Genomic DNA, 11,266 nt, shown 5'->3' with positions numbered 1-11,266 from the left:
TCTCTTCAGCGTCTGAACAAATTCTAGCAGTGAGAGGCTCCCAGATATACTAGTTGATCTCTCATTCATTCCGCTGGATCACACTCGGCAACCAATCAGTCAGAAGGGCATTCATGCAGGCAGGCAGCCAATCAGGTGCATAGTGCATTCAGGCCATTTACTTCTCTCCAGACACTCACAACAAGTTGTGTGTATTGGGACAAGTACCCATCCATTCAACAATCCACACTGCATTCATACCAGTTTCGGGCAGGCCTGTCTCAGTCATTGTGTCAAACACCAGAAACTAGACATCCACAATAAGAAGTGCATACTGGTCACACACTCCATTCACCCGGGTCCCACCCACAGGTTGTACCCACAACATACAGTCACTGGGAAGGCTCCAGCCAGTCTGGCCTGGACTTCACAACACCACCATATGTGGAACTTCCACCCAACAGCCAGTCAGGGGGAAGGGACATAGTCAGGGCTTCCCAGGACTTTGGGAAAACAAGTTAACAGGCAATAGAAAGCAAGAGGCCACAGGGGCCATCTTGTTTTCTATCAGGAATCAACTGATTACTACGGCAGGGTCTGGGTATCCCCAAAATGGAGGATACTCGTAGCACCTGTCCTTCTGACATCTTGAAGTTGAATAGGGGAAGCAAATCTTTGCAGCGGGCCCTGATGGCATTTGTACTTCCTTGATTACATCAGATGCTATTCATTGGGCTACTACTCTTGATTGGCTTGTTATTTTGGATTGGAGAAATTCAGCTTGTTCCTCCATTGTGGTGTGATAGCATTGTAGTGCACACCTGGAAAAAGGGTAATCAGGCGGACCCTGGTAATTATCGCCTGGTAGCGATGCTAGATGCCCCGTCAAAGATCTTTTCTCGTTTATTGCTAAACAAATTATGAAATTGGGCAGAAGGCGCTAAACTTATACCGCTAGATCAGACAGGCTTCCAGAAGGCACTTCGCACGACCACCAACTGCCTTGCCTTACTGATGGTTATCCAGCAAGCCTAAAGAGTTTGCCGGAGGCCGGTCTTTGCGGCATTTATTGACTACAGTGCGGCCTTCAACTCTGTCAATAGGGGTAGGCTCTGGCACAAACTTTCTGATACGAACATTCCAGCTGGCTTGCCGTCAATGATTAGGAACAAGTTACTTACCTGTAACTGTTGTTCTCCAGCATGGGTCTGGCATGGATTCACATGCTCATGAATATTCCCTGTCAGGCTGGGAATCCTCGGTAAAGAAAAACAATCAGTATCAGTTTCGTTTCTGATCGGTCTTTCTTAGTAGTAACCAATCACTGGTCTCTGGGTCATACTGCCCCCAGCCAATGACTGCCCTCTCCCTAAGCCCCTCCCCTGGCAGCCATCCTCAGATTTGGTAGCACGTAAAGTGGCAGTATGACCAAGTGAAGAGCCACAGAGGGGAAGGAAGGAGGGTTCGCAAGTGAATCCATGCCAGACCCATGCTGGAGAACAACAGTTACAGGTAAGTAACTTGTTCCTTCTCCAGCATGGTGTCTGGCATGGATTCACATGCTCATGAATATAAGAATACATAGTAGTACAAACATGCACACCCACAGGAGGTGGTAAGGCTCAACATTAAGCAATACAACAACTCAACATTAAGCATCTCTTACCTCCTCACCAGGCTCACCTTAAGCAAACAGGTTGTGCAGCACTGCCTGTCCGACTCTGGACTCCTCCCTGGAATCCCTGTCAACGCAGTAGAATTTCGTGAAGGTGTGCGTCGACCTCCCCGTAGCAGCCCTGCTGATGTCCAACAGGGGCACACCAGATAAGAACGCCATGGTAGCAGCGATCGCTCTGGTCAAATGGGCTCTCGGATGGCCAGGCAACCGTCAGTTTGCCAACCGGTGACAGTGCATGATGCAGCCGGAGAGCCATCTGGAAATGGAAGCCTTCGAGAGAGCCTTCCCTTGGTTCACAGGTCCAAAGTTCACAAACAGCTGTGATGTCTTCCGAAAACTCTTCGTGCGGTCCACGTAGAACTTCAGCGCTCTAGCTACATCCAGCGAGTGCAAAGTCCTCTCGGCCGGAGGCGACGGGAAGCACACGGGTAACACTAAGGGCTCGTTGAGATGGAAGTCCGACTGCACCTTGGGCATGAAGGAGGGGTGCGTCCTCAGGACTACCCTCGTCTTCTGGAAAGTCAGATATGGAGGTTTACAAGAAAGGGCCTTGCTCTCTCCCACTCGTCGTGCGGAGGTGATGGCCACGAGAAAGTTCAACAGCGCCGAATGCAGAGGTTCGAATGGCGGTCCCATGAGCCTGCTCAGCACCATGTTGAGTTCCCACGCCGGGGCTGGAGCCCTCACCGGCGGGAATGAACGGAACAGTCCTTTCATGAACTCATTCACTAGGCGATGAGACCACAGAGATGATCGTCCTGGAGTAGCTGCAGATCGCAGCTAAGTGTATTTTGATGGAGGCGTGCGCCAGCCCCGCCTTGGCCAGTGACAGCAGGTATGGCAGCACCTGGGGGGCCGTGATCCACAGAGGGTTAATCTTCTGTGCACGGCACGAGACAGAGAACGTCTTCCACTTATGTCCATAGCACTTTAGAGTGGAGGACGCCCTGGCCTTTGCAAGCACTGCCCTGCAGTCCGCCGGGATATCGTACCCTCCAAACTCTAGTGCTGCAGGAGCCAGGTCTGCAAGTTCAGCGACCCCGGGTCGTGATGGAGGATGGCGCCTCCTTCTCTGGAGAGAAGAACCGCGACCGTCGGCAGTTTGACTGGGGTGGACACCGACAAGTCCAGAAGGTCCGGGAACCAGATCTGCCTCGGCCACGCCGGTGTGATGAGGATCATCCTGCACCGGGACCTCGAGTTGGTTGACGAGTCGCAGAAGCAATGGCAACGGAGGGAACGCATACAGGAACAGGCCATCCCAGGGGAACGAGAAAGCATCGCCCATGCTCCTCGGCCGGGGAAACCTGCTGGCGAACCTCTGACACTTGGAATTTGTCGCCGTCGCGAACAGGTCGATCTGGGGTTTGCCCCACCGTTGAGTCGATCCACTTGATCCTGACGCAGCTCCCACTCATGGCACGAGCGCAGCTCCCTGCTGAGTGTGAGTCGGTGATGGTGTTCTTTATTCCTGCCAGGTGGAAAGGAACCAGAAACATCCCCTGGGTGACGGCCCAGTGCCGCAGATCCTGGGCCTCCTTGGACAGGGCTGGGGATCTGGTGCCTCCCTGCTTCCGGATGTAGAACATCGTGGTGGTGTGGTCGGTGAAGACCCTCACCACCTTGCCTTTGAGGAACGGAAGGAACGACTTGAGTGCCCAAAACACGGCTCGGAGCTCCAGGATGTTGATGTGGAGAGACCTCTCCTCCGGGAGGGAGCTAGAGGCCTCTTGCGTGGAGAACTCTGGTGTGTGCGCTCCATTACTCCAGGGAGGCGTCCGTCACCATCTCCTGATGTGCCGGGGTCTGAAAGTCCGTGCCTGCCGCGAGGTGCGCGCGGGTGCCCCACCACCGAATCGCTTGACGGAAGGCCTTGTCGAGCGGGATCCTCTCTTCGAAGCTGCCCGTCGCTTGTATCCGGCGAGCGGCAAGGAACTCTTGTAGAGGAAGCATCCGAAGCCTGCACAAGCGCACCAGGTAGATGCATGAGGACATCATGCCGAGCAGGGACTTGATAGATCTCACCCTGGCCACGTCCGTGGCTAGCAGGCATTGTACCTTGCCCAAGATGGCCTTCATCCGCCCCTCCGACTGAGAAGCCAATCGTCCCACTGTATCGAGCTTGGCTCCCAGAAACAGTGCAACCTGCGACGGAACCAGGCAGGATTTCGAGTAGTTGATGGAGAAACCCAGCTCCGTGAGCAGTTGGACGGTCTTCGCTGTGTGTTCGGCGGCAAGTTCTCTTGTCCTTGTACGGATGAGCCAATCGTCTAGGCAGGGGTAAAAGTGGATCCCCTGCAGGCGCAGCCGTGCCGCCACTGGTTCTAGGCACTTGGTAAATACCTTGGGTGCCGACTTCAATCCGAATGGTAGGGCTTTGAATTGGTAGTGCCGTCATTGGACTACGAATCTGAGAAACCTTCGGTGCTTTTTTAGAATGGGGATGTGGAAGTAAGCATCCTCCAAGTCCAGCGACGACAGAAAGTCGCTTTCCTCCAGCTGTCCCAGAACGTCCTGGAGGGTGACCATCCTGAACTTCTGGGCCCTGATGCATTTGTTTAACCGAACTAGGTCCAGGATGGGGCGCCATCCGCCTGTCTTCTTTCTGACGAGGAAATATCTCTAGTACACTAAGGAGCCCCAGAGCCTCTTGGGGACGAGCTCAATGGCACCTTTCCTGAGCATCGCCTTTACTTCCAACAGCAGTTGAGGGATGTGACTTTCCTTCCTGGCCACGGGAGGAATGCGGGGGCACTTCTTTAGAAATTCCAGAGTGTGCCCGTGGGCCAGGGCATCCAGCAGCCAACGGTCGGTGGAGATGGATTCCCACACGCTGACGAACTTTGCCAGCCGGGCTCCCACCGGGGTGCTTCGGTGGGGGCCCGACGCTACGGCCGATTCAGTCCTACTTGGTGGCGGCCTTGCCGCCTTGGCCTCCTTGACGACGGGATCCTCCTGGCTTGATGCGTCCCCTGTAGGCCTCCTGCAACGAGGAGCGGGCCGCCTGGCGGTACGTAGAGGAGCCACCCCTGTCTGCCTCCAGAGTTCCGAAAGGGCGGTCGTCGCTGTTGTAGAACTCCTAGGGCCCGAGCAGTCTCTGTGTCGGCCTTGATGGCCTGAAGTGACTCATCCACTGTTTTCCCAAACAGGTTGTTCCCGTCGAAGGGCATGTCCAACACTCAGGGTTGCACATCCTGACGGAAGTCTGTCGCCTTGAGCCAACCCCGCCGTCTGAGGCAAACACTGTTGCCTAACTGGCGGAACCCGGTGACGGCAATGTCCGTGGCCACCGTTATGGCGTGGTCCGACGACACCTCACCTTCCTGCAGAATCTCCAGGGCCTCCGCTCTCTTGTCTGGTAGGAAGTCCGACAGTGGAGCGATCTTGTACCACAACTCCCTGTCGTAGCGGGCCACAATCGCCAGGGCGTTGGCCGCCTAAATTGTCGTTGCCACCGACGAGAGGACTCGTTGTCCCATGGCGTCTAGTTTCTTTCCCTCGCCGTCGGCTGAGGAAGTAGAAGTCGTCGCCCCTCCGCTTTCTTCTTGGCCGCTGCTGAGACGACCGAATCCGGTGTCGGCTGATCCCTGAGGCACAAGGGGGCGGCATCGGAAACCTGGTACATATTCTTGTACCGATCCCTCTTGGCAGGCCTCGTGGATGGGTTCTTCAGGAGTGCAAGTCCCTCGTCCCAGATATCGTCGAGCAACGGTACCGCAAGGACCATCTTTCTCTTGGCCTCTCGCTGTTGATAGATAGAGGAAGCCTGTTCTGTTCTGTTCCCTCTGGAAGAGCTCAGATGCCCTGGCAATCATGGCGTGGAAGGAGCCAATTTTGTCGGGCGGGGAAGCCCGGGGGGGGGGGTGGTGATGGAAGGTCCATCCCGTTGTCACCAACGTCGTCATCCGTCCCTGTCATCGCTGTATCTGTCCCCGTGTCCTCCCTGGGATCCGGAGAGGGAGATGAGGGTTGACCAGGCCGCAAGGGCTGGAAGGGCAGGGGGGGGGGTGAAATCTCCTCCGCTTATTAGGAGGGCTTCCAGACGGGCCCGGTTCTGCCGGGTCGTCCGTCGGGGTTAGAGCCAACCTCATCCTTATCTCCGTGCATAAGGTTTGGATTGCCATCAAAATGGCTGCCGAGTTATCCTGAGGCTGCGGCACTGGTTGCGACGGCCGATATGGCTGTTCCTCCACTGGGGCCTCGTCGTCGCAGCCTTCCACCTCCTCAGGATCCTTCCCATGGGATAGGACTTTCTCGGACCTCTTGCTGAGGCCCTTAATGGCTTCAACCAGCTCCTCCTCGGAGGCTGTGTCCGTAATGGCCACCGCCCCCCCTCTTTTTCTACCAGGGTCTTGATGGGCTGAAAAGAGGATTCCCTCTGCGGTGGCAGGAAAATTCTGGGCCCGAGGTCGCCTCCACTGGTGTAGTCTCCACAGGCCGCGACTCCCTCGATAGAGGCCTTAGCCGGGTGAATCAAGGCCCTTCCCACCTTAGGCGCGCTTGGGGCCTTCACCTTGGGGGGAGGGTCACCGCCTCACTCCCCCTCGGCTGACCCCTTCGAGATCGACCGGGGCCTCTCCAGAAGCTTACCCGGGTTCTCGGATTTTCTCTTCCTCGAGCCAGAGCGTTGGCTCGTGGTTGATGGTGCCGGTGAAGGTACGCCCTGCCTGGCAGCCGAAGAGTCCGACCCTTGGGCGCTCCCGGTGCCCACGGACTCGCGGTGCTTTGCCTTATGTTGGGCCCCCGTCGCCGGCCGCGCCCTCACAGGACTTAGAAGACCGCTCAGACTTCTTCTCACCTGCTGGGCCCTTCTCCAGCCAGCTGGCGAGGTGGGTCCGACGATCCCTCATGGTCCGTTCCGATAAGTTCTTGCAAAACGCACAGTCCTTTTCCATGTGCATTTTGTCTTCATGAAGGCAGTAGAGACATCTCGAATGCTCATCCTCCTTGAAAACATTCTGTAATCCGCATCCAGGGCAGTTCCTGAACAGCTTGGATCCGGGCGTCGAGCTTCCCTTTTCCTGGGCCATGTCCATGAGGGTAGGCCTCAGATCTTCTGGAAACCTCCAAGAAGCGTACTCAACGAAAACTCCGCCCTTGAGGGGCGTAGAAGGTTCCGAAACGGGTCCCCGTTGACCAGAAGTAGAAACGGTGGAGCTTGAGGCTCGATTGACCGAAAAAGATGTACAATTCCTTGAAAAAAAATAAATAAATCGCTAAAACGCAGTAAAAGCTCGAGAGCTATAGCACGAGGACTCCCAACACTTGAACGTGCGGTAAAAATCTGAGGATGGCTGCCAGGGGAGGGGCTTAGGGAGAGGGCAGTCATTGGCTGGGGGCAGTATGACCCAGAGACCAGTGATTGGTTACTACTAAGAAAGACAGATCAGAAACGAATACTGATTTTTTCTTTACCGAGAATTCCCAGCCTGACGACTGGGAATATTCATGAGCATGTGAATCCATGCCAGACCCCATGCTGGAGAATCACCCTTTATGATAGCACTAGAGTTATTCGGTTTGACCAAATCAGGTAGGACGTCAACTTGAATTCCCACTCAGCAGGGACTGAAGCAGGGATGCATTCTTGCACCCCTCATTTTTTCTGTACCTGGCAGACATGGGAGCGGCATTGACTAATACATTGATTGCTCCGAAGCAGGGAAATTTCCTGCTACAGTGGACGAGTATGCCAACGATATTGTACTGTTGAGACGTCCCCCCGGCAGGGCTACAGACATCCCTAAATCAGCCTACATGTTTTTTAATATATATATATTATTATTATTTTTTTTTTAATCAGATTCCAACTCCTTAGCCATTAATATAAACAAAACCAAGGTCATGGTTTGTACCCCTCTTCTCTGTAAAATGAAACGTTTTAATTGGAGTTTGGAGGGGAATGTCTTCGAGCTGTCTTTTTTTACAACGGTGTAACAGGTTAATACATTTACAAACAAAACAAATTGGACATTTCTATTAAAATCTCTCTCCTGTCAGGGCCTCAGACCAAGGAAAGTGGAGGAGGGATTTATAGCTTCTGTGGGGCAGCCAAGTGGCTTGGCCAGTCCCAGACAGCTCCCTTGGTCTCAGGGTCCCGTGGGTGATACACGAGCAAACCAGCTCTCCCAACAGAGCCTATCTGGAGTAGCTGGAGTTGGGACACATGCCCCAGGTAATAAATGCGTGTAATGCACCAAGAACGGTCCATCTAGATTACAGTGCAGGTTGTGGGCATTTAGCCAGGGGATTTCAGGGGCTCCAAACGACTGACTGTATGGGCGCCCCAGACTGGAGCAGGCACCAGAACCGATCCTAGGGGTGCTGGAGCCTGCAGGGGCTAGGAGACCCCAGGCCCCTTCTGGAACTCTAGACCAACAGAGGTCTGGGGTACATGTTTTATCTTGGAACATAGCTGGGGTAAATCAATACCACATGTATAATGATTGGTATATTTTGTGCGGGCGTGTGGGATAGTTAGCCTACAAGAAGCCTCGGCTTTTGACGCCCCGCACATCCAGGCGTATGCCAACCCTGCTATTAAGGGACAGAAAGGTCGCCCAAGCCGGGGGGGGGGGGGGGAAGGGCAGGGAGGGGGGGTTTGTTGACATGGGTGGATGTCTCCCTGTTAAAATCCATACAGGTGCAGGATGGTGGGTCCCTGGGTCTGCTTGAACTGGACATGAAACTAGCAGTTGGCTCCAAGATCCTTCTCATATTTTTACAACAGGGGCTTACCAGGGGTGGGCATTCATGACCAATAGAATTAATAACGATCAAACCCGTTGAATTCCCCGAGGATGGTTGTTATGGGGGATCTTAATCTGCAAATTGCACCCATGGACAGTATGGTAGAAATAATGGATGAGGAAGACAGCCACTGGGCCTAGCTATTTTAAACTCAGTCAAGCCGAGAAGACAATATAGACATGCCAAAGATGTGGCTATCCTTTTACTCTCGGCTAACCTCAGGGCCTGCAATGGCCGATCTCCCCCAGGATGCACCAGCAAGACCAACCTACGACAATGAGGTTGAAAAAAGTAAAACAGATCATATCTTTGTCAATGTGGAGACCTGGTTGCATATAAATAGCTCTGGGATGGCGTGCAGGCCCAAAAGCGACCATCACCCCTTGGTGCTGGACCTTAAAGTCATTTTTGGGCCAGAACGATATTATGACATCTAAGGTACCCAAGGAGAATGTACCAGAATATCACCCACCATGCTAGACATAACATCAAATGGGCAAACTTAGATCTGGATAATATCTTGCCCAGGGCATACCATGACAGTTCTGGAGGGTTTTGCTGCCCTTGGCCCTGAAGAACAAAGACGATTGAAACCCGCAAGGAATTGACTCGGAAGTTGTTTGCAAACCACAGAAAGTTGTGCATAACCAGGTGGAGTCTAGGACCCCTGGTACCATTCAGAATGTAGACAGGCCAAAGGTTTGATAATCAGCCAGGCTAGACTGCAACGGGTAGCTGGCACCTCAGCCCTACGGGAAGCTAAGAAGAAGTACTGTAAGCTTTTGAAAAATAAGAACAAGGCATAAGATGAGCAGATCTGGCGGTGCTATAAACAGCTATATGCAAGGGTGACTCAAGGGCATTCTGGGGAATCATGGGGGCAGGGCGAGAAGTGGGCAGCAATATTCAGCAGGGCTGCATCACAGAATCCACTTGGGCCGACCATTTTTCAGGGATCAACAGGAATAACAAAGCCTTTAGCCCGAGAAATGTGGGGGAAGATGCCCCTGGACCGAGTGTTGAAGTTTGTGAACAACACCCTCTGTCCTCACTTGTAAGGAAGTTGGAAGAGCCCTACGTAGCAAAAGCTGGGCAAGGTCCCTGGTCAGTATAAGGTTCCAATAGATCTATACACCACAGAAACAGGCATCTGGATTCCATATCTCACAAAGCTATTTAATGTAGTCCACAAGCACATTGCGGTTCCGTCTTTATGGACTCAAGCTGGGATAGTCCCAATTCACAAAAAGGGCACCAGGGAATAACCAGATAATTGTCCTCTCTCATTATTTGACCCAGAGGTAAAATGTATGCTAGAGAGATCCTAACTCACCTGGGATCTTGTATCTCTGATAATATTAATCACTGCCAAGCAAGGTTCTGTGGTGGGCTGAGCACTGTTCAAAGCCTTCGCCTGAGACTAGTTTGCGTCAAATATGATTTCTGTAGAAAAAGGAGTGTTTATGCCATAGTCAAACATTTGACAGCAGTCGATACTGTATCAAGGAGCAGATTGTGGGACGTCCTCCGTGGCCTAAACAGCCCCCCAAACCTGCCGGTGACACCCAGTATCTGTATTCTGACAACGTAACCGTCTGCTGGGGCATCAATGTTAGCACTTCTCAACCCTTTTATCGAGAATAGAATCCACCAAGGGTGTCTCCTGGCCCCCAAACTGTTTAGTAATGGCAGAATCACAAGACAAGATTCCAGTCTTAATGTTTTCCAACACAATTTTACTGTCGTTCACACCCGAAGGCGTCGCCAAGTAGCTTGGGAGATTTGTGGACTTTTGTAAGAGGAATGGGTTGGATCTCAAGACGAAAACAATGATTTTCAATGACACAAGAGGGAGGAAACCTAGAGCACTAAGGATAGAGCTAGGTTAGAGTTCTATTGAGCAGGTTGACTTCTACGACTATTTGGGACTGAGGGTAATGTCTTCCTGCAGATGGAATATGCACCTAGAGAAGACAAAGGCTACGCTGGCAAGATGTAGCAGAGCTCTCTCAAGGTTCACAATGAGGCAAGGAAACTGCAGTCCATGTTTCATTAATGGCCTATAAAGCCCAAGCAAGACAGGTGGCAATCTATGGAGCAGAGCTATAGTGGGATTCTAGAACTACTCTTTTATCCATATTGGAAAATAAGTACTTGAAGACCTTCCTGAGATTATCCTACTCTGCGCCTAACCTACCTGTATCCTTAGAAACAGTGATGCAATGCATCAAATCAATCTGCCGTTTGTGACCAGTCTATTATTGGGTTCACCTATGGTCGAGCGATTCCTTGCTTAAATATAAAGAATCGGTGTTGGATGTTCCCACAAGATGTGGGCCCCTCACTCTCCTGGTTTGTCAACATAAGGATGAACTATTCAACCTGGGCCTAGAAGAGTACTGGACTAACCCAATAAACAACTCGCTCAGCCAAGGAAGTGGTTAAGTTATCTTCCTTGCTCAAAGCTGACCGTGATATTCATTCCAAGGTAGAAGCACCCTCGGTCCTGACTCGCTACTGGGGTGTAAAGTTGAACCGCGGTTATGAGGGGTATCTGAACTATGTAAATCACAAAAATGGGAGTGGACTGTAGATCAAACTCTTCATTGGGATCCTCCCAATTGCCAGTCTGCAATAAATGGAACAATGCCTTACCTCCAACATGTGCATTATGTGGCTGTCCCAATGAAACTCTGGTTAATTTCCTATTGATATGTCCTGACAAAGGAAACACTACCCGAGGCCCTTGTTTTTTGCTTGAGGAAGCCGCACGACCATTGAGAAAAGGGCTGTTTACTAACTAATGATGTTTTCGCAGTTTACTCAACCTGTAAATATTTGGTGTGGGACTGGAGGTTA

Source organism: Ambystoma mexicanum, chromosome 13, assembly GCF_040938575.1.
Source record: "Ambystoma mexicanum isolate Mex_15411 chromosome 13, UKY_AmexF1_1, whole genome shotgun sequence".
Classification (NCBI taxonomy): domain Eukaryota; kingdom Metazoa; phylum Chordata; class Amphibia; order Caudata; family Ambystomatidae; genus Ambystoma; species Ambystoma mexicanum.
Note: the sequence above shows the minus strand (reverse complement) of the source record.